Source organism: Bufo gargarizans, chromosome 2 (genome assembly GCF_014858855.1).
Source record: "Bufo gargarizans isolate SCDJY-AF-19 chromosome 2, ASM1485885v1, whole genome shotgun sequence".
Taxonomy (NCBI): domain Eukaryota; kingdom Metazoa; phylum Chordata; class Amphibia; order Anura; family Bufonidae; genus Bufo; species Bufo gargarizans.
This window is the reverse complement of record NC_058081.1, coordinates 104,030,783-104,052,476: the sequence shown is the minus strand read 5'-3', so window position 1 is coordinate 104,052,476 and position 21,694 is coordinate 104,030,783.

The following is a 21,694-nucleotide window of genomic DNA, read 5'->3' as shown; positions in this document are numbered from 1 at the left end:
CTGTGAAATTTAGGCCACAAATACGGCTGTCATATAGAGTAAAAAAAAAATTATTTGAGTGCAATACCCTACATCAGGGTTTTTATTGGCGGATAATTATTTTTAACAGACTCAACCACTTTTCACTTTGCTTGGTGAACGCTAACTATGAGGCAGACATCTAATAAGGGACGCGGTCATGGTCGTGTTGGTGGAGCCTCTGGTGCAGGGAGAGGATGTGGCCGTTCTGCCACAGTTACACGTCCCACTGAACCTACTACCTCAGGCCCCAGTAGCCGCCAGAATCTACAGCGATATTTGGTCGGGCCTAATGCCGTTCTAAGGATGGTAAGGCCTGAGCAAATACAGGCGCTAGACAATTGGGTGGCCGACAGTGGATCCAGCAGGTTCACATTATCTCCCACCCAGTCTTCTGCAGAAAGTGCACAGGTGGTGCCTGATACCCATGCCCATCAGTCTGTCACATCACGCCCGTGCATATCGGGGAACCTGTCTGAGCCTCAAGTCATGCAGCAGTCTCTTATGCTGTTTGAAGACTCTGCTGGCAGGGTTTCCCAAGGGCATCCACCTAGCCCTTCCCCAGGGGTGGAAGACATAGAATTCACTGATGCACAACCACTTATGTTTCCTGATGAGGATATGGGAATACCACCTCAGCACATCTCTGATGATGACGAAACACAGGTGCCAACTGCTGCGTCTTTCTGCAGTGTGCAGACCGAAAAGGAGGTCAGGGAGGAAGACTGGGTGGAAGACGATGCAGGGTACGATGAGGTCCTAGACCCCACATGGAATGAAGGTCGTGCCACTGACTTTCAGAGTTCGGAGGAAGAGGCAGTGGTGAGACCGAGCCAACAGCGTAGCAAAAGAGGGAGCAGGATGCAAAAGCAGAGCAGCCGTTGTCAAAACAGTTCGCCTGCTACTGGCCACCGTCACCAGGGACCGGGCACACCAAAGGCAGCTTCAAGGAGTTCCCTGGCATGGCACTTCTTCACATAATGTGCTGATGATAAGACCCGAGTGGTTTGCACGCTGTGCCATCAGAGCCTGAAGCGAGGCATTAACTTTCTGAACCTTAGCACAACCTGCATGACCAGGCATCTACCTGCGAGACACGGGCTGCAGTGGAGTAAGCACCTTCAAAACCAAGAAAGCCCCTCCTGCTCCCTCTTCTGCTGTTGCCTCGGCCTCTTCCTCTGCCTCTGGAGGAATGTTGGCACCTGTCGCCCAGCAAACAGAGGATGTGCCACCAACACCACCACTTCCGTCACCAAGCATCTCCACCATGTCACACGGAAGCCGTCGGCTCTCCATCTCACAAACCTTGGAGATAAAGCGTAAATTCCCACCTAGCCACCCTCGATCCCTGGCCCTGAATGCCAGCATTTCTAAACTACTGGCCTTTGAAATGCTGTCATTCAGGCTGGTGGAGACTGACAGCTTCAAACAGCTCATGTCGCTTGCTGTCCCACAGTACGTAGTTCCCAGCCGCCACTACTTCTCCAGGAGAGCCGTGCCCTCCCTGCACAACCAAGTATCGGATAAAATCAAGTGTGCACAGCGCAACGCCATCTGTGGCAAGGTCCACTTAACCACAGATACGTGGACCAGTAAGCACGGCCAGGGACGCTATATCTCCCTAACTGCACACTGGGTAAATGTAGTGGCGGCTGGGCCCCAGGCGGAGAGCTTTTTGGCGCACGTCCTTCTGCCGCCAAGGATCGCAGGGCATCATTCTTTGCCTCCTGTAGCTTCCTCCTCCTACTCGGCTTCCTCCTCCTACTCGGCTTCCTCCTCCTCTTCTTCCACCTGCTCATCCAGTCAGCCACACACCTTCACCACCAACTTCAGCACAGCCCGGGGTAAACATCAGCAGGCCATTCTGAAACTCATATGTTTGGGGGACAGGCCCCACACCGCACAGGAGTTGTGGCGGGGTATAGAACAACAGACCGACGAGTGGTTGCTGCCAGTGAGCCTCAAGCCCAGCCTGGTGGTGTGCAATAATGGGCGAAATCTCGTTGCAGCTCTGGGACGCACATCCCTTGTCTGGCGCATGTGCTGAATTTTGTGGTGCAGAAATTCATTCACAACTACCCCGACATGTCAGAGCGGCTGCATAAAGTGCAGGCCGTCTGTGCACGCTTCCGGCGTTCTCATCCTGCCGCCGCTCGGCTGTCTGCTCTACAGCGTAACTTCTGCCTTCCCGCTCATCGCCTCATATGCGATGTGTCCACCAGGTGGAACCCCACCTTGCACATGCTGGAGAGACTGTGCGAGCAGCAGCAGGCCATAGTGGTGTTTCAGCTGCAGCACGCACGGGTGAGTCGCACTGCGGAACAGCACCACTTGACCACCAATGACTGGGCCTCCATACGAGACCTGTGTGTCCTGTTGCGCTTTTTCGAGTACTTCACCAACATGGCCAGTGGCGATGACGCTGTTATCAGTGTTACAATATCACTTCTATGTCTCCTTGAGAAAACACTTAGGGCGATGATGGAAGAGGATGTGGCCGAGGAGGAAGAGGGGTCATTTCTAACACTTTCAGGCCAGTCTTTTAGAAGTGGCTCAGAGGGAGGTTTTTTGCAACAGCAGAGGCCAGGTACAAATTTGGCCAGCCAGGGAGGATGAGGAGGAGGAGAATGAAACATGTTCACAGCGGGGTGGCACCCAACGCAGCTCGGGACCATCACTGGTGCGTGGCTAGGGGGATACGGAGGACGCAGACTATACGCCTCCCACAGAGGACAGCTTGTCCTTACCTCCGGGCAGCCTGACACACATGAGCGACTACATGCTGCAGTGCCTGCGCAACGACAGCAGAGTTGCCCACATTTTAACGTGTGCTGACTACTGGGTGGCCACCCTGCTGGATCACCATTACAAAGACAATGTAACGTCCTTAATTCCCTCACTGGAGCGTGATCGGAAGATGCGCGACTACAGGCGCACGCTGGTAGACGCGCTCCTGAGAGCATTCCCGACTGACGCCGGGGGACAAGTGGAAGCACAAGGCGAAGGTAGGGGAGGTGGAAGAGGTCGCTAACGCAGCTGTGTCAGCGCCAGCACCTCAGAAGGCAAGGTTAGCAAGGCCGACATGTGGAAAAGCTTTGTCACCTCACCGCAACAACCGGCCCCAACTGCTGATATGGAGCGTGTTAGCAGGAGGCAGCATTTGAACAACATGATGGAACAGTACCTGTGCACACGCCTACACATACTGACTGATGGTTCTGCCCCATTCAACTTCTGGGTCTCCAAATTGTCCACATGGCCAAAGCTTGCCCTGTATGGCTTGGAGGTGCTGGCCTGCCCTGCAGCCAGTGTACTCTCTGAACGTGTATTTAGCATGGCAGGAGGCGTCAATACAGACAGACACAGCCGCCTGTCCACAGCCAACGTGGACAGGCTCACGTTCATTAAAATGAACCAGGCCTGGATCCCACAAGACTTGTCTGTACCTTGTGCAGAATAGACAGTTCTAACAGCCTCAACCATCCATCCTTGTACTCAAGTGCACTTATACTTTTTTTTTTTTTATATGTCCCAATATTTTTTGGGACATACAAAATGCAGAATAACACACATTCCGCAAAAATGCTGAATAACACACATGGCTACCTATTCCTCCTTCGCCGCCGCTTCCACCTAGACCGCCACGTGAGCCTACACCGCCACATCCACCCATTCACCACCTCCTCAACCTCTTCCTCCTACATCATTCCTAATTATTTATTTTTTTAAGGTCTTTTATGTTTTTTAACTTTATTTCCCTATCCACATTTGTTTGCAGAGCATTTGCCATGCTCTTAAGCACATTTTGTTGCCTTTTGCAGCCCTCTATCTCTTTCAAGAACTATTTCAGAGCCAAAAGTTTGGGTCCCCATTGACTTCATTGGGGTTCGGGTTCAAGTTCGGGTCCCGAACCCTATTTTTTTTTATTTTTTTTTATCAATTGTCTTTTTATTGACGATATTTCCAACAATAAACATGTACATACAAAAAAGTATGACTTTGGTGTACATTATTCATGGTACAAAGATATAACTAAGGGCATTGAGCGAAAGATAGCATACGTCACATCTTTATGCAGATAAGTCATTACAGTGAATACATTTGAGAAAACACAGATACAATAGTCATGAAAGAACAGTACTGTAATAAGAGCCCACAGGTTACCAAAATAACAGAGTGTCTATTTTCGCGTTAACTGTAAAAAGTCATACAAAAATTACTGTAAGAGAGATTCGGACACACAAAGGGGAGTGACAAGTGACACAGTAGGGTTAGGATGGGTAAGGTAAGGTGGAGACTCAGTCAGTCTGAAGCACCAAACACCATGTCCCATTGCTTCCAAACTCGGTCAAATTTATCTACCGAGGCAAGCAATGTAGCCGACATATGTTCAAGGCGTCTGACTTCTAATATACTATTGATGAGTTCAGCCCATGACGGGCAATCTGTCCTTTTCCAAAATATGGCCAGTAAACGTCTAGCCGCAGTCAAAATATATAACATTAACTTCAATAAGTGTTTCTTCAGAGGTATATGTGGGATATTCAGCAAATATGTGTAAGGGTCTAGGGGGAACCATACTTCAAACAGGCTATATAGAACTTCTTGTACCATGGCCCAGAAAGGGGTTATAATCTGGCATTCCCAGAAAATATGAATATGTGAACCCTCCTCCGTGTTACATCTCCAACAGCGATCCGAAATATAAGGATTAAACTTATGCAATAATCGTGGAGTGTGGTACCAGAACATCATTATTTTGTAAGTGTTCTCTCTGTGAGTAACACAGGTTGATGTCATCCATTGAAATAGAACGGTGCAGAAGCGATTCCCATTTAGACATGTATGAATGACGGATAGATGCAGGAGAGGCCGGAGACGAGAGGAGCACATATACAGACGTGGACAAAATTGTTGGTACCCTTTGGTCAATGAAAGAAAAAGTCACAATGGTCACAGAAATAACTTTAATCTGACAAAAGTAATAATAAATTAAAATTCTATAAATGTTAACCAATGAAAGTCAGACATTGTTTTTCAACCATGCTTCAACAGAATTATGTAAAAAAATAAACTCATGAAACAGGCATGGACAAAAATGATGGTACCCCTAACTTAATATTTTGTTGCGCAACCTTTTGAGGCAATCACTGCAATCAAACGCTTCCTGTAACTGTCAATGAGACATCTGCACCTCTCAGCAGGTATTTTGGCCCACTCCTCATGAGCAAACTGCTCCAGTTGTGTCCGGTTTGAAGGGTGCCTTTTCCAGACTGCATGTTTCAGCTCCTTCCAAAGATGCTCAATAGGATTGAGGTCAGGGCTCATAGAAGGCCACTTTAGAATAGTCCAATTTTTTCCTCTTAGCCATTCTTGGGTGTTTTTAGCGGTGTGTTTTGGGTCATTGTCCTGTTGCAAGACCCATGACCTGCGACTGAGACCAAGCTTTCTGACACTGGCTAGTACATTTCTCTCTAGAATTCCTTGATAGTCTTGAGATTTCATTGTACCCTGCACAGATTCAAGACACCCTGTGCCAGACGCAGCAAAGCAGCCCCAGAACATAACAGAGCCTCCTCCATGTTTCACAGTAGGGACAGTGTTCTTTTCTTGATATGCTTCATTTTTTCGTCTGTGAACATACAGCTGATGTGCCTTGGCAAAAACTTCGATTTTTGTCTCATCTGTCCACAGGACATTCTCCCAGAAGCTTTGTGGCTTGTCAACATGTAGTTTGGCATATTCCAGTCTTGCTTTTTTATGATTCGTTTTCAACAATGGTGTCCTCCTTGGTCGTCTCCCATGTAGTCCACTTTGGCTCAAACAACGACGGATGGTGCGATCTGACACTGATGTTCCTTGAGCATGAAGTTCACCTTGAATCTCTTTAGAAGTCTTTCTAGGCTCTTTTGTTACCATTCGGATTATCCGTCTCTTAGATTTGTCATCAATTTTCCTCCTGCGGCCACGTCCAGGGAGGTTGGCTACAGTCCCATGGATCTTAAACTTATGAATAATATGTGCAACTGTACTCACAGGAACATCTAGTTGCTTGGAGATGGTCTTATAGCCTTTACCTTTAACATGCTTGTCTATAATTTTCTTTCTGATCTCTTGAGACAGCTCTTTCCTTTGCTTCCTCTGGTCCATGTCGAGTGTGGTACACACCATATCACCAAACAACACAGTGATTACCTGGAGCCATATATATAGGCCCAATGGCTGATTACAAGGTTGTAGACACCTGTGATGCTAATTAGTGGACACACCTTGAATTAACATGTCCCTTTGGTCACATTATGTTCTGTGTTTTCTAGGGGTACCATCATTTTTGTCCATGCCTGTTTCATGAGTTTATTTTTTTACATAATTCTGTTGAAGCATGGTTGAAAAACAATGTCTGACTTTCATTGGTTAACATTTATAGAATTTTAATTTATTATTACTTTTGTCAGATTAAAGTTATTTCTGTGACCATTGTGACTTTTTCTTTCATTGACCAAAGGGTACCAACAATTTTGTCCACGTCTGTATTTCAGATATAAGACCCTTGGTTGATTCCGAAAGCTTACACGTCTTCTCAAAAGACGTGGGGATAGATACTTGTTTCGAGTGAAACAGAGTAGTAAACAAATGCTGAATTTGCAAGTAATGGTTCCTAGTAGCCTCCGGAAGCGACCTAGAGCGCCTAAGTTCGTCAAATGAAAGTAGTTGTAGCGTTCTGTAATCAATCAGATGTGCAAACCTAAACATTTTTCCTGGAAAACCAAGGTTTAAAAAAGGAGACTTGTGACCCAGCACTGAAGAGCGGTGTAAACAGAAAGGATGTCATGGAGGACTTCTCAGAAGTTAGAGAGAAACGGTGTTTACAATATTGCCATATTTTGTATGTATGTAGCATTGGTCCTAACAATTCTGGTAGTTGGCAGGGGCGTACATAGAAATCACTGGGCCCCATAGCAAGAATCTAAATTGGGCCCCCTAACCCCGCCCACTACCCGCCCCTGGCCCATCCCACCTTTTGTCATGGCCCCTCCCCTGCCATAACCTCATTTGCTAATAAAGAAATGTATACATGACCTACTGAAACCAACTTTGTTGCAGTAATTTAAAAAAAATGTATACGTATTTTCCAATATTCTGTGAAATAAAACAGAAATCAAATATTATAGATAAGGGTACTTTCACAGTAGCGTTAAAGATTTCCGGTATTGAGATCCGTCATAGAGGCTCAATACCGGGAAAAAAATGCTTCAGTTTTGTTCCCATTTATTGTCAATGGGGACAAAACTGAACAGAATGGAGCGCTCCAAAATTCATTCCGTTCCGTTAAGTTGTGCTCCTATACCGGAGAGCAAACCGCAACATTGACTTTCAGTGGAGTTCATGACGGATCCCTTTTGGCTATGTTACAGATAATACAACCGGATCCATTCATAAGGGATGCAGATTGTTGTATTATCAGTAACGGAAGCGTTTTTGCTGAACCCTGCTGGATCCAGCAAAAACGCTAGTGTGAAAGTAGGCTAAGCTAGATTTATAATATTCAAAAAAAATATATATTAACTTACTTTGAAGGTGACATGGTTCTGCATCTAAAAGTCCAAGTCAAAAGAAGTAGCATGGCAGGGATCATAACTATAAAAAGAGTTATGGGGGTCAGAATATGGTGATGTAAAAAAGTTTTAATTCATTTTTACACTATTTAGACATAAAAAACCTATACATATGTGGTATCATTGTAATCGTACTGACCCAGAGAATGAAGGGCACAGGGAATGCCGTAAAAACAAAACCCGTAAAAAACTGTGGAGAAATTGCGTTTTGTTTTTTTATTCTACCCCATTTGGAATTTTTTTGCCCGCTTCCCACTACATTGTATGCCCTATTAAAGTTCGACTTCTCCCGCAAAAAATAAGCCCTCATACATCCATGTGAACGGAAAAATGAAAAAAAAGCTCAAGGAAACTAGGGAAGAAAAAAGAAAATGCAAAAATGCAAAAAACCTCTGGTATCCTAAGGGTAAAGGGGCTATCTAACCCCAAAATTCCAGGCACTACATACAGATAATACTTATGCCCAGTGGGGGGGGGGAGGCCGCGTCAGAAATGAGCCTCCCTAGCATCATCCGTAATGCTAGGGAGGCTGGTTCCCGTCGTGGCCTGCTATTGGCTGCACCCCATGTCGCTGAATGTTTTAATCTGCGTGATGGGAGGGGTTGGCAGGGGGGCATTATAGGAATTGGATAACCCCTTTAACTCTGTGCTGCTTATGCTGAGTGTGCACATAGCCACCAATCATATTCCCCCGCCCCCCCAAAGGTGACTTATGTGCTGGGGGAAAATATGATTGGTGGTTATGTGCACACTCAGCATCAGCGAGTTAAAGAAGTTATCCAATCCCTAAAATGCCTGCCAAAATGCCCAGGGTGGGGGTGAGGAGTAGCAGGAAAGCACACTTTCCTCCTGAGTCCTTTATAAGCTTACAGCCCCCCCAAAAAAACACTGCTTGCTGCTGCCCTCCCCCATCAAGACTTCTGCTGACTGCTGTCCTCTTACTGTGGCAGTGGCACACTACAGACAACAGTGTGTGTTGTCTGTGTTCACTGTCCGGACTCCAGAGCGGTGCTTTAGTCTGGGCGGCCGGAGGGGGTTGAGGGGGGCTGATAACTTGTCTTGGGCAGACGTCACGTGAGTGCACAGGGTGCTAAAGCGATTCGCACCTCTGTATGTGTGCCTGCTCCTGCGACCTGCAGCCTTCCAGTTCCAGCGATACTCTGGCCAATCAGCAGCAGCCTCTTTGCGCTGCTGAATGCTGATTGGCCAGTGTGTAATTATGCAGCAAAGCAGACACAGTGCCTGGCTGGGAGGGAGCCCGGATCATTGAGGTTAGAAATGGAGCAGGGGGAGGAGGGGGGCCCGAGGGAGAACACAAGTGGGCGGGGCACAGGCCGCCTCAATGCCTGTATGAATAAACTGTCTGTGCAGAGACTTAGGGGGCGGGGCCTTCAATGTGCTCCGGGCCCCCCCTGTGCCGCGGGCCCCATAGCAACGGCGTGGTCTGCCTATATTGGCAGTACGCCACTGGTAGTTGGACTTGGGGAATTGGGGACCACAACAAAGAGTTTGGATGTATTGGGGCAATCCACAATTTTTCAATTTCCATCCACCTAGAGTAAGCATAGAGCCTAGACCACGCCGGTAGCCGTCTAAGATGGGTGGCCCAATAATATTTGGTGATGTCTGGGACTGCCAATCCCCCCTGAGATTTCAGGGCCATAAGGGTACTACTAGTAGCTATCCTATGTCTCTTCCCATTCCATATGAATTTAAATATACCGGCCTGCAATGCCCGTAGCTCCGTCCTTGGTACATGTACCAGGAGGGTCTCAAAAAAGTAGAGTTATTTTGGCAAAATGGACATTTTAACTGCCGCTATGCAGCCAAACATGGATATGGGAAGAGACATCCACTTAGTCATCTGCTGCTTAAGTTCTTGAAATAGGGCGGGAAAATTATGGGAATATATAGAAGAATATGTTACCGTCAGGTTCACTCCCAAATAGCGCAAATAGCGCAAATATTGCCAGGGAAAACGATAGTTAGACCAAAGAGGGGTTAGGACGTCTGCTGGCAAATTCAAGGGAAGGGCTCCTGTTTTCGTGGAGTTAACCTTATATCCAGAGATCCGACTATATAGTGCTAACAAACCAAATAAGTTAGGTAAAGTAATATGCAGGTCAGATAAAGTAAGTAGAACATCATCCGCGAATAATGATATTTTATATTCAACTTGGTTAACCACGATTCCATGAATGTCCGGGTGGGACCTAATTGCTGCAGCTAAGGGCTCAATGCAAAGCACAAACAAAAGAGGGGAGAGCGGACACCCCTGTCTGGTGCCATTTTTAATCGAGAAGGGGGCTGAGTTAGCATATGGTAGTTTAATTGTCGCTATAGGATGGTTATATAATGAATGGAGGGCTGAGAGAAAGGGACCAGAGAATCCAAAAGCCTGCAGAGTGGAAAACATGAACGGCCAACTTAAGCGATCAAACGCTTTTTCAGCGTCCAGACTCAATAGTATTGCCTGCTGATGTTGCCTATCAGGTTGACAGGCCTCTTCATGTTATCTCTACCCTGACAGCCTCTCACAAAGCCAACCTGATCTGAGTGTACCAATTGCGGGAGCCAATACGCCAACCGGTCTGCTAACAGTTTGGTGAATATTTTTAGATCACAGTTTAGAAGAGTAATAGGGCAGTAATTAGTGCAATCTAGGGGGTCTCTTCCCGGTTTCGGAATAAGAGTAATATGGGAATGAAGCATGGTTTCCGGTATGGCTGTGAGAATGAGTTAAAAAGTGTACACAAGTGGGGTACGAGAAGAGATGAGAATGTCTTGTAATAAGAATAAGGTAACCCATCCGGCCCAGGTGATTTGCCATTAGGTAACTGGGAGATCACTCCCTGAATTTCCTCAGCCGTGACCTGAGCGTTAAGCGCAGACCCTGCTTCCGGCGACAGCTTGGGTAGACTACCCTGAGCCAAGAAAGAGTCAAACAGTGCTTGGCGGTCCACTGGGGCGGAGGGTGTCTGTGGTGTGAGGGAGTATAAAGAAGCATAGTATTTCTGAAATTGATCAAGTATCGTTTTGGGGTCGTACACCATGCCTTCACTGCTTGTTCTCAGGGCCATTGGGGCAGTAGTCACGGTTGACTCCCCCAATTGGCGGGCCAAAATAGTGTGTGATTTATTCCCCCACATATAAAACCGTTGTCGCAAATACAATAGGAGTTTACAGTTTTTTTTCAAAAGCCATTTCACGTAATCGAACACGGAGGAGTACTATACGCCGTAATAAGTGACAGGAACGATGAGACCCCAAATGAGCTTCTAACTGTTTTAACTGGGCAAGGGTGTTATTATAACGTAGATTATAATCTCTTTTCAATCTAGTGCTTACACTGATACACTTGCCTCTGAAAACGGCTTTATGTGCCTCCCAAAGCACAGCTACAGATGGGGCTGAGGGTTGATTGAAAATATTCCTCCAAGGAACTACCCAATTCCTGCCTAGTCGGTAGTTTAGTTAGTAGCGATTCATTAAGCCACCAGTGGCATACCCGAGGACGAGTACCCCCTCGATTAAACGTGACAGAGATTGGCGCGTGGTCTGACCACGTGATATTTCCTAACTCAGCATCTGTTAACATCCTGAGGGCGGGCGTATTCCCAAAGAAGTAGTCTATACGGGTATGAGTCCTGTGAGGGTGGGAATAAAATGAATATGCTCTAGCCGAATATGCTTAACCCTCCACAGATCATATATCAGGGTATATTGTCTAATGAGCTTTCTAAAGAGGCGTGACAATTTCCGTTGGGCTCTAGACGGTGGTGTGTTTCCGGGGGTCAGTCTATCCCAGTGCTCTGAAAACGCGGCATTAAAATCTCCGCCTACAATAAGTGCTGCTGGCAGAAGATACTCTTCTAGTTCACGAAAAAACCTTTTTCAGGAATGGGACCTGATTCGAGTTTGGGGCATAAACATTACATAAAATGAGTGGGGTACCGTGAAGGGAGGTTTGGAGTATTATATATCTACCGTGGTCATCAATCCGGCTGGATTAAATTTGTATAGGGCAGGTAGCAGATAAAAGAATAGCAACCCCAGCAGTTTTTGTGCCAGCACTAGCTGAATACACCCGCGGATAGGATCGGGCCTCAAACTTAAAGGAGCCCTCACTGTCAAAATGCGTTACCTGCAGGAAAACAACATCTGCCTTCTGAGATTTACATTCAGTAATAGCCAACCGCTGTTTTGCATTAGAGTTAAGACCTTTAACGTTCAAAGAAATGCACTTAATCATGAGTGTACGTGGTATAATAATACTTGCCAATGACCAGAGAGGGATCCTTCAGTGGGCACCCTCCTCCATATACTGAAACTCGTCTCAATGCAGCATCATTAAGGAACCTAGGGGGGAGACACATAAGGAGAAAAGGGGAGACAAGGGACAACATATACGACAAAGAACATGGTATAGAATTCTCAACAATGGGTGTGATCACCCAGTCAAGACTCAATATAACGTGAGCAAAAATGAAAAATAAAGCCCACATCTGTCCCGCCTCAAAATCTAGAGTGAGGGAAAGAGAGAGGGCAACAAATAGAGTCCCGTCGGTAGGGACCTGACTGGACGCCATGACAGGCGAGGCAAGAATGATAGCTCAGGGAACACCTGAGACAAAACAGGTCAAAAAGAGAGAAAAACAATGCAATAAAAACAATTGCACTAACTCTAAGAGATGCTGTTTAGAACAGTCATCTGAAGGCCTCAGAGGGGATCAATCCCTAAAAAAAAAACTTTCAAGGAGGCGCGTCACGAAGGGGAGATCCAGATGCTCCAGCTTGGGATGGGGGTCGGTTTCTTTTCCGCTGGACTGTGTGCCATATTGGAGCAGGAGCTGGGGGAGGGTCCGGGGTCTCCCAATTATCAAGGACCGGAGTGTTAAGGCCCAAAGAGGAGCAAAAACGGGATAAGTCCGCGTGCGTGCGCAGAACTGAGGACTTGCCATTCTTTGTAGCAATTAAAGCAAAGGGAAAGCCACAACGGTATGGGATTTTAAGATCTTTCAGACAGGCTAAAAGAGGTTGAAGGTTTCTCCTTTTCTGTAGGGTCAGCCAAGATAAGTCCTGGTATAGGTGGACACTTGAGCCTTTAAAAGATATTGTACGTAAGGCGCGAGCCTTGGCCATAATAGATTCTTTCAGGCGGAAGTCATGCAGGCAACAGATCACATCCCGCGGTTGTGAAGTAGTGTTTTTCGGACAAAGCACTCTGAGAGCCCGATCAAGTTTAATGACCAGCGGTGTTTGGGGGGCCAGAATTAAATTAAACAGTTCGTTTAATATAATGTCCAGGTCCTCATCAGATTCTGATTCCAGTAGACCCCTGACCCGTATATTATTACGGCGCCCCCTGTTATCCAGGTCTTCCAGATGATTAGTATTCTCTTTAATAGCTTGAGACTGAGTGGCTATAATAGACTGTAGCTGAGACACATACCGTCTGGTGTCATCATGCTCCGTTTCAATTTGATCTACGCGGGCGGACACTTCTTGGAAGTCCAATCGTAAAGAAGACATTTCTGCCTTAAAGGCATCATGCACCCCAGCCACCATTACTTTAAAATCCTCCTTTGTAGGCATCTGCCGTAATGTCTGCTGCAGAGATCTCATATCTTGGAAGGTACAAGGGGGGTCATCCTCATTCTCATCCCCAGAGGCTGGACGTTGGCCCCAGACATTTATGTCTTCAGGGGGGTGCAGAGGAACAGAAGCAGTGTCTACCTCAGCATCAGGGTTATCTCCCCATTCTCGGCGGCGTGATGGCGTAGCCGCAGGCTGTTTGGCCTGTTTGGAAGCTGCCTTGGGTGGCATAATGAAGGCTACAAACTGGGAGCCCTGTAAGCAGCCAGGAGACTCCAGGCTCAGGCCAGGGGTAGCGGTGGGCCAAACCGGCACAAAGTCTATAGCTAGGGGGCAGAGAGAAGATTCCCCTGCGATTACGCCGCTGCGCTCGGCTGCCGCGATGGAGAAGGCGGGAGTTGCCGGCACTGCAATGGCGCCTGTGAAGGACTGCTGGAAGAGGCCGCTCTGAGAAGACAGGAGCTGGGAGCCGCGGGTAAGGTAGGCGTCCAGGGTTCGTTTCCCTCCGGAAGACGGGCAGGTAGTGGGCTTCTTTGGGGGTAACTTTTTCCCCATGTGACGCGCCGGTGTAAGTGAATTCGGCCCGAGTTAGAAGCAGCGGAGCTCAGGGATCACGCCGCCATCTCTGTAGACGACCAGGCCACGCCCCCAATTTTTTTTTTTTTAGTTCGGCCGAACCTGCTGAACCCGAACATCCAGGTGTCCGCTCAACTCTAGTTTCTCACATCGAAATGGCTATTATCCATACTCCGAAAGGACTTTTTCCATCTATTAAGAACTAGGAAGTTGTTACACAAATTTCCAATACATAAGAGATCAGGGCAGAGATAACGCCGACAGACGCTGTGTGATGGTGATATCGGCAGTGGCGAGTTGTCATTAGCGGCAATACAGTTTGTAACATGATTCAATTATTGGTTAATTCCTCTGGTCCCCTTGCTCTAATACCTCCCCTTTTCTCCCCGATGTCCCCACCTACCTAAATAATAAAAACACAGAAACCAGAGTCACATTTAATCAGCCGCAGCAGCCGTTTTATTAACATATAAATACATATCATAAATAACAATAAGTTAACCCAGACGAGGGAGGTCCTAGAAGCCCCAAAGTTTATTATTAACCCACAAACAACATGGCAAATCCACCTTGCCTCCAGCCGTACAACACCAGCTCTGAGACACCAACTGAGGGACGCCTCACCGAACCAACCAAGTGCCCAACCATGAGAGTCCAGCCCCACCATTGAGGCTCTCCCATTCTCAAGTACCAACCTATACCACCAGCTTCGAGGACCACCCACCACCAACAATGCGCAACTTGACACCCTCACACCCTCAAGCTAGCGCGTACCTTCACAAACCTAAAGCCCTCTCGATCCCCCCTGAAGACCCAGAGACCACAAATCGATGCCCACCGCATTAAGGTGAACCCCGTCTGACCTCCAAAATTCCCCCACCCCCGACTCTGATTCCAAATGCCTGACAGCCACTGCCCCGTTCCTGGCCACGAACTTGCCTATTGCACTGTTCACCTTAATGCAAACCTTATTAATACATTCCACTGAGGTCAAATTTTATATCCCTAATCAATTCCCTAACGGCTTAATCCCTAAATATTTTCCCCCTACATGCAGAACTAAAATGTCAGGGAACCTATTCAGTTGTGCGAAATGATGTACCTCTTTCAAAACACCCCCCCACCCCCACACAACATACCTCGAGACCCAAGCCACCGCACGACCGCGACATCCCTCTCAAATCCAGGTTGACACCCGTTAGGCCGAACATCCGCCCTAAGCGCCCTACCCAATCTCACATAAGACCTGAACCTAATAGATTCCCATCTACCTATTCTTTTAATAAAGTCATCACTCATACCTAACCTTGCTGCCTCTGTCGCAGCACTGATCCTGAATGAATGACCTGTAAAATCCATCAGATCAACCCTCAAACCTATAAAACACTTCTTGAAAACAGCCAAAAACTGAAATTTTGACAAAAACGACTCGTACACGACCTGTAATCCTGCAAACACTGCACTGGACACAAAGAACACCCCGGAACTGAAAACAAACTAACACTGCGCCCCCTTCCCTCCCTATCTGTCTTAGACACCCGAATCCTAACCACAACCCTGTCCTGATACAGATCCACATCCTCCCCATAAAGGCCCTCCACACCCCAAACACTTCTGCACACCAATTCCCCCAAACGAAAAGCCCCCAAAAAGGCCAGTGAAAAAGCCAACTTAAATAAATGTACTTCACCCAAAGAACTACACACTGATTCCGCCTGCCTCCCAATTCCCAACAACAAGTCAAACGATACAGGCCTCCTTCTGTCCTCCATTCGCTTACCCCTCCTTCAACCCTTTAAAACCTGTTTCACTAAAAAAGCTTTTGTAATGTCTGGGAGACCCCTTAACTTGAAACCGAAAGCCAATCCCGAAATATATCTATTTAATTGTGCGACTGACCAACCCTCTTCTTTAACATGCCCCATGCTTCTTTGGCTATGTCCAACAGACCGCGAGAGTGTCTGCCATATAGAAGTTCGATGGACGAGAATCCAGTAGAGGCCTCTCGCACTGCGAACATGAGATGGGGCAGAAGAAGGTCCCAGTCCCGCCTATCCTTAGACGCCACTCTTTTTAACATGTTTTTAATGTTTGATTAAATCTCTCTGCCAGGCCACCCGTTTGCGGATGATACACGGACGTCCGAAGCTGTTTTATGTGGAGCCACTTACAGAGTTCCTTCATGACCTTGGACATAAAAGGGGTCCCTTGGTCAGTCAGAACCTCTTTAGGTAGTCCCACTTGGGAAAACATCTCCATTAACTCCTTAGCTATGAGTTTGGCTAATGTATGTCGTAGTGGCACTGCCTCCGGGTACCGAGTGTAGTCGAGGACAACTAAGATGTTTTGGTGCCCTCTAGCGGACTTCGGTACTGGGCCTATGAGATTCATAGCGATTCGCTCGAACGGGACCTCGATAATTGGGAGAGGCACCAGGGGGCTCCGGAAATGTGGCTGAGGGCTATTTATCTGGCAGGTTGGGCAAGACTTACAAAACTCTTCTACCTCTCTGAACACACTGGGCCAGTAAAACCGCTGTAGTATCTGGTCCTGCGTTTTCTGCCACCCCAAGTGACCCCCAAGAACAGGTTGGTGGGCTAGCTCCAATACGAGCTTGCAATACGCCATGGGCACCACCAGCTGTTCAATATGCTCACCCCATAGTTGGTTTACCCGATAAAGCATTTCCTGGTGAACGACAAAACGGGGAAACATTAACTCGGCCCCAGGTTTTTGTGGTTCACCATCAATTATTACAACATTCTCCCAGGCCCGGGTGTCACGATAGGTGAGGGAAGGGAAGCAAACCAAATACAACAAAAGCAACAACACACCAGGCTAGGCCCCAAAGCTAGGGAACAGGGAAAGGACACCACCTGACAATCCTTGAGTCTTTCCCTGACTGCTGACAACATGAGCAAATCCTAAAGGTGGAAGTGTTCATGCGCTGGAACCTAAGCCTAGCTGAAACTAACAAACCCTCAGCTAGGGAGCTGGGGATAATACAGCCGGTTCCTAGCATTTGGTGCAGGAACCAGCGTCTTCCTGAGGCCTAGCCATAACAAACAACAAAACGGAAGGAATAGGACTTAGCTTAAGATGGACGGGGAGCAGGAAATCCACCAAACACCAGCTGAGAACTCCAGAAGCAAATATAAACCGCAAGGGCTATAGTAAGAGGCGGGTATAAATAGCAACACTAAATAGCTAATAAGCAGAACCTGTGGGGAGGTGGGAGCCAAAACCACAACAAAGAGAAACAGAACAATCTGTCAGATAGACTCACATGTAGCAAGTCTGCCAGACCTTCTCAGGACCTCTCACAGGACAGGGCGTGACAGTACCCCCCTCTGGGCACCCTGGACCAACCTTATCCGGGTGTGCCCTGTGAAAGACCTTCACAAGATGACTAGCATCAGTCGCCTGAACCCACATTCTTTCCTCAGGGCCGTATCCACTCCAATGCACAAGGTACTGAAGGGAGCCACAAAGAACACACGAGTTGAGTATTCTGGAGATCTGAAACTCCAGATTACCATCTACCAAGACAGGAGGAGGTGGCAAAGGAGATGGTTCAGCAGATTCAACATACTTCTTCAACAAAGACCTGTGAAACACATTATGGATCTTCCAGGCCTGCGGAAGTTCCAGACGAAACGCAACCTGATTAACAATGGCCGAGATTTAGTAAGGACCAATTAATCTTGGGCCAAGCTTCCAAGAAGGTACTTTCAACTTAATGTTCTTAGTGGACAACCACACCAAATCACCCACACACAGGTCCGGACCAGTCATACGTCTCTTGTCAGCCATCTGTTTATATATATCTTTCAACCATTATTTTCAAATTAGTTTGAATCTTCCGCCAGATAGAAGACAACGAAGTAGAGAATCTCTCCTCTTCAGGTATACCAGAAGATTCAGTCCCAGAAAAAGTACCAAACTGAGGGTGAAAACCATATGCGCCAAAAAATTTTGACTTATCAGTGGACTCCTGTCTACGGTTATTTAAGGCAAACTCAGAGAAGGACAAAAACGAAGACCACTCTTCATGATTCTAGGTGACAAAACACCTCTAATAAGTCTCCAGGTTCTGGTTAGTGTGCTCAGTTTGTCCATTCGACTGAGGATGGAAAGCCGAAGAGAAAGACAACTGGAAACCCAGATGAGTACAAAATACCTTCCAAGACAATTCAGGACCCGGCAGCAAGTCCTCAATGTTTCCTACCAACACACTCAGTGGGGTTGTCGCCACCTCTTCCACCAAAGTGGCTGTCACCCCTACCGTTGGCCCTTCGGCCTCGGGTTCCCAGGGTTCTGGGCTCTGCTGAAGTTACCCCTGACTCAGGGGCATCAACAACGCTCACAGCCGGTCACAGGGCCGGGAAGCCTGGAAAGTCTCTCCCTATTATTAGTTCATAAGGTAAAGTGGTGGCAACAGCCACCTCGTGGGTCCACTCGCCATTCTATGGAAACAGAAGGTTTAAATGTTCCGGACACATGATGTACTGGTACGGCATGTTGTCCCGGTACTTAAGGACACATGACGTATCGGTACGTCATGTGTATTTCCGCCGCACCCCCTCCCCCCGTGTCGGCGATCGCCGCAAACCGCAGTTCAATTCAGACCTACGGTTTGCAGCTTTTCTAAGTTGCAGCTGGCGGCGGTGCCATCGGGTTCCCGTGTGTCACGGTGGGTAAGATACAAGATGCAATAAACACACAGAAAACCTCAAAACAAGCATCTAGGCCAGAAGCTGTGGATAAAGGTCACCTCCTGACAATTCCCTACCAGCTCTCCCTGGACTTCTGTGCCCACGTTCAGACCCTAAAGGTGGGAATCAACGTGCTCCGTGCTGCTAACCTGGCAGACCTCCGCACATAACCTGAGCAGGGCATGACAGGATCCCCCTTCTACGGGTGACCTCCGGACACCCCGGCCCAACTTTATCCGGTGGGGCCTTGTGAAAGGCCCTCACCAGTCGGCTGGCACTAACATCCACAGCCGGAACCCACATCCTCTCCTCGGGGCCGTATCCCCTCCAGTGTACCAGGTACTGAAGGGAACCCCAAAGAACACGTGAGTCAAGAACCCTAGCGATTGCCATCAAACAGAACAGGGGGAGGAGGCAATGGCGATGGTTCCACCGGTTTCACATATTTCTTCAGTAAAGACCTGTGGAACACATCATGGATCCTCCAGGTCTGCGGAAGATCCAGACGAAACGCCAATGTTATTCCAGGCAAACTCTGCTAGAGATAAGAATGAGAACCAGTCCTCCTGGTTCTCAGCCACAAAACACCTCAAGTAGGTCTCCAGGTTTTGGTTAGTAGGCTCTGTCTGCCCATTCGACTGCGGATGAAAAGCCGAAGAGAACGAAAGTTTAACACCAAGACGAGAGCAGAACGCCTTCCAAAACCTGGAAACAAACTGCGTGCCTCTGTCAGAAACCACATCCGATGTTATCCACAAAAACCTGAGCAAGAGTCTTAGCATTGGGCAGACTAGCTAACGATACAAAGTGAGCCATTTTACTAAAACGGTCCACACCCACCGAAATCACAGTTTTCCCAGAGGAACTCGGCAGATCAGTAATAAAGTCCATAGACAAGTGCGTCCAAGGACGAGATGGAATAGACAAAGGAAGAAGTGAACCAGAAGGTCGAGTGTGAGCAACCTTTGACAGTGCACAGGTCTCACAAGCTGCTACGTAATCCTCAACACTCTTACGTAACCCGGGCCACCAGAACCCCTGAGAAATAAGATCAAAGGTGGACTTGCCACCAAGATGTCCAGCAATGACAGTATCGTGATGTTCCTTGAATACCTTGTATCGTAGTCCAGCAGGAACAAACAACCTCCCTGGGGACAAGAATCAGGAGCCCCCTCCTGGGCTCCCAACACCTCCATCTCCAACTCGGGGTACAGAGCGGAGACCACCACCTCATCAGCCAAAATCGGAGCAGGATCCTGTGAATCACTTCCCCCAGGAAAACTACGAGACAATGCATCTGCCTTGACGTTTTTAATCCCCGGGCGAAAAGTAACCACAAAATTGAACTTAGTAAAGAACAGTGACCATCTAGCCTGTCTAGGATTCAGATGCTTGGCAGATTGCAGGTAAGCCAAATTCTTATGATCAGTATATATCATAACGGGATGAAACACCCCCTCCAACCAGTGACGCCATTCCTCAAAGGCCAATTTGATGGCCAGCAATTCCCTATCTCCTACATCATAATTCCTCTCGGCGACCGAGAGCTTCTTGGAAAAAAAAGCACACGGACGCCATTTGCCAGGAGATGAACCCTGCGACAACACTGCTCCAACCCCCACCTCTGATGCATCCACCTTCACCACGAATGGCTGAGACACATCGGGCTGCATCAGAATGGGAGCAGATACAAAACATTCCTTAATAGGCCAAAAGGCCTGCAATGCCTCATCCGACCAGACAGAGAAGTCAACGCCTTTCCTAGTCATATCGGTCGAAGGTTTTACAATGGTAGAGTAGTTCAAGATACATTTTCTATAATAATTGGTAAACCCCAAAAACCGTATCAAAGCTTTTTGATTCTCCGGTCGGTCCCATTCCAGAACCGCCCGGACCTTTTCGGGGTCCATACGAAAACCAGAGTCAGAAAGCAGATATCCCAGAAACGGAAACTCCTGAACAGAAAACACACATTTCTCCAATTTAGCATATCATTTATTTTCCCAAACGATCAACAAAACCTGTCTCACGTGATCCTGATGGGTCTTCAGATCAGGAGAGTAAATTACAATAAACCTTCCCACAAAATGATGGAAAATGTCATTGACAAATCGCTGAAACACCGCTGGTGCGTTAGTTAACCCAAAAGGCATAACCAGATTCTCGAAATGACCCTCGTGCGTGTTAAAGGCCGTTTTCCACTCATCCCCCTCCTTGATTCTGATCAAATTGTAGGCCCTTCCTAAATCTAATTTGGAGAACCCCTTGGCTCCAACAATTTGATCAAAAAGGTCAGAAATCAAAGGAAGGGGATACAGATCACAGACCATAATGAGGTTCAATTCCCGGAAATCCAAACAAGGTCTAAGCAATCCATCCTTTTTCTTTACAAAGAATAAACCAACTGCAACCGGAGATTTAGATGGCCTAATATGACCCTTTGCCAAACTCTCGGCAATATACTTCCGCATGACCTCTCTTTCGGGTTGAGAAAGATTGTATAGCCGAGACTTTGGCAACTTAGCCCCTGGGATGAGATTAACTGGACAATCATATTCACGATGAGGAGGCAACTCCTGAGCCCCACCCTCCGAAAAGACATCCACAAAATCGGAGAGATACTGAGGTAGAACCGTAGTAGACACCCCTGAGATAGATGCACTAAGACAATTGTCCGAAACAAAATTCACTCCAACCAATGATCTGCCTTGCCTGCCAATCTATAGTAGGGTTATGTTTTATCAACCACGGTAAACCTAACACCATAGGAGCGGGCAAGTCCTTCATGACAAAACAAGAAATGATCTCAACATGTGAATCACCCACCCTTAACTGAATACCATGAGCAATATGAGTAAGACTCCTTTGAGAAAGAGGGGAAGAATCAAACACCGGAATCTCTCTTTCTAAAGTGCAAGTACTTAAGCCCAGATTTTGAAGAAAAAGAAAATCAATAAGGTTTACCCCAGCACCACAGTCAATAAATACTTCAAAATGTAATTTTCCTGAGTCTAGCGCCAACGTAGCTGGAAGGAGAAAATGAGTATTGCAGGGAGATTGCATACCTGCTTGTTCCGACACCCCATTCACACGAGATTCAGGGATATTTTTTTTTTCTTTATGTAAACCTCTTTGTGGTTCTTTATCATCAACTTGTGGTTTAACAAAAGGACA